Source organism: Tasmannia lanceolata, unplaced genomic scaffold, assembly GCF_043159265.1.
Source record: "Tasmannia lanceolata isolate RefF3 unplaced genomic scaffold, GAP_Taslan_0.1 ptg000194l, whole genome shotgun sequence".
Lineage (NCBI taxonomy): Eukaryota > Viridiplantae > Streptophyta > Magnoliopsida > Canellales > Winteraceae > Tasmannia > Tasmannia lanceolata.
Genome location: NW_027518870.1, coordinates 22,501 through 25,000, shown reverse-complemented (window position 1 = coordinate 25,000; position 2,500 = coordinate 22,501).

The window sequence follows — 2,500 nt, the reverse complement described above, 5'->3', positions numbered from 1 at the left end:
CGAATGCTCGGTTGCGAAGACCATGGGACCAGAGCCATGGCACGTCGGATGATGGCTCCAGCTGGCGCCCCGGCACTTTCTGTGGCATTGATGCTCGGTTTCAAAGACAAACGTGCGCAGGGCCAGGGGACCGCGGATGACTGCTCGTGCTGGCCCCGTTGGGCAGCATTGATGGTCGGTTGCAAAGAAAATGCGCGATTGCTCGTGTCGGGGCCCGGCAAGCCAAGGCCAAGCGAGCCATGGCACGTCGGATGATGGCTCCAGCTGGCGCCCCGGCACTTTCTGTGGCATTGATGCTCGGTTTCAAAGACAAACGTGCGCAGGGCCAGGGGACCGCGGATGACTGCTCGTGCTGGCCCCGTTGGGCGGCATTGATGGTCGGTTGCAAAGAAAATGCGCGATTGCTCGTGTCGGGGCCTGGCAAGCCAAGGCCAAGCGAGCCATGGCAACGCGGATGATGGCTCGCTAGTGCTGGCGCCGTGCACAGTGGCCTCGCACACTCGCCCTGCACGCTTCCCTTGCACGCAGCCTTGCACACTAGCCTCGCATGCGAGCCTTGCACCCTAGCCATGCAAACTAGCCTTGCACGGTAGCCATGCACACAAGCCGTGCACATTAGCCATGCGCACAAGCCCCGCACACTAGCCTTGCGCACAACCCTTGCACACAAGCCTTGCACTCAAGCAATGCACACAAGCCCTGGACACTAGCCTTGCACACGGGCCTGGCACACAAGCCTTGGGCACTAGCCTTGCGCACTAGCGTTCCACATGAGCCTTGCACACTAGCCTTGGACACTAGCCTTGCACACAGGCCTTGCACACTAGGCATGCTTGGGCGAGCTGATCCCGCATCAAGTCGACGGGTCTAGGCATTCTTGGGCGCAGATCCCGCATCGTCTCGTCGCGTCTGGGCGCAAACACGTCGCGTCTCGTTGCGTCTTCAGAAGTCGTCGCTAACAGCACCTTTGGTTGCCACTGGTGGTTAGGCTGGTTGGTTGCGCAAACCCTATAGGAGGGTGGCATGCTGGTGGGCGTTTTTGCCCGGATAGGCACTAGAATGTGCAGATTTTGGGCGTTTTTGCCTGGATAGGCTAAGGAATGGGCATGCTTTGGGCGTTTTTGCCCGGATAGGCACCGGAATGCTTGGCCTTGGCTTGTCCTAGCAAGGCATTGCTGGGTTGGGCTCCCTTGGCCTTTTGGGCGCCTTGGACGATGTCTTGCGAAGACCATGGGCACAAGGCCATGGCATATGGTGAGGAAAGGACCACGGTTGCCAAGGTTAGGCACCGGAATGCTTGGCCTTGGCTTGCCAAAGCAGGGCATTGCTGGGTTGGGCTCCCTTGGCCTTCCGGGCGCCTTGGACACTGTCTTGGGAAGACCATGGGCACAAGGCCATGGCATATGGTGGGGAATGGACCACGGTTGCCAAGGCTAGGCATATAGAGAGGAATGGCATTTTTGCCCGGATAGGCACCGGAATGCTTGGCCTTGGCTTGCCATAGCAGGGCATTGCTGGGTTGGGCTCCCTTGGCCTTCCGGGGGCCTTGGACGCTGTCTTGGGAAGACCATGGGCACAAGGCCATGGCATATAGTGAGGAATGGACCACGGTTGGCAAGGCTAGGCATATAGAGAGGAATGGACCACGGTTGCCAAGGTTGCGCAAGTTTTGGGCATTTTTTGCCCGGATATGCCCAAGTATGCCCCGATAGGCCCGTTACGCCCCGGTATGAACGCGTATGCCCGGATAGACTCGGTATGCCTTGGGATACATGCGTATGCCCCGATAGGCTTGGTACGCCCCGATATGCGCACGTGTGCCCCAGTAGGGCTCGGTATGCCCCGGTATGTACGCGTGTGCCCCGATAGGCCCGGTATGCCCCGATATGCACACGTGTGCCCCAATAGGGGTCGGTATGCCCCGGTAGGTACGCGTGTGCCCCGTAATGCACGTTTCGCAGATCTCCCCGCATGTCCCGCCCCTATATGTAATACTTACTTACTTACTTACTTTCTTTCTTGCTTGCTTGCTTGCTTGCAATGGTTGGGAGTGCCCGGCATGCCCCGCTGCAGAGACCAAGGGCGCAATGACTTGGCACCGCGGATGCCGGGACTCCGGCACTTCCCGTGGCACTGATGGTTGGTTCCAAAGACAAAAGGCCGTGCAAGGCCACCGCACCGCGGATGATTTTGCTCGTGCTGGCGCCGTTGTGTGGCCAAAGAACATGCGCGAATGCTCGTGTCGGAAGGGTTGGTGTCCTGGCCCCGCGGGTGTCACGAATGCTCGGTTGCGAAGACCATGGGACCAGAGCCATGGCACGTCGGATGATGGCTCCAGCTGGCGCCCCGGCACTTTCTGTGGCATTGATGCTCGGTTTCAAAGACAAACGTGCGCAGGGCCAGGGGACCGCGGATGACTGCTCGTGCTGGCCCCGTTGGGCGGCATTGATGGTCGGTTGCAAAGAAAATGCGCGATTGCTCGTGTCGGGGCCTGGCAAGC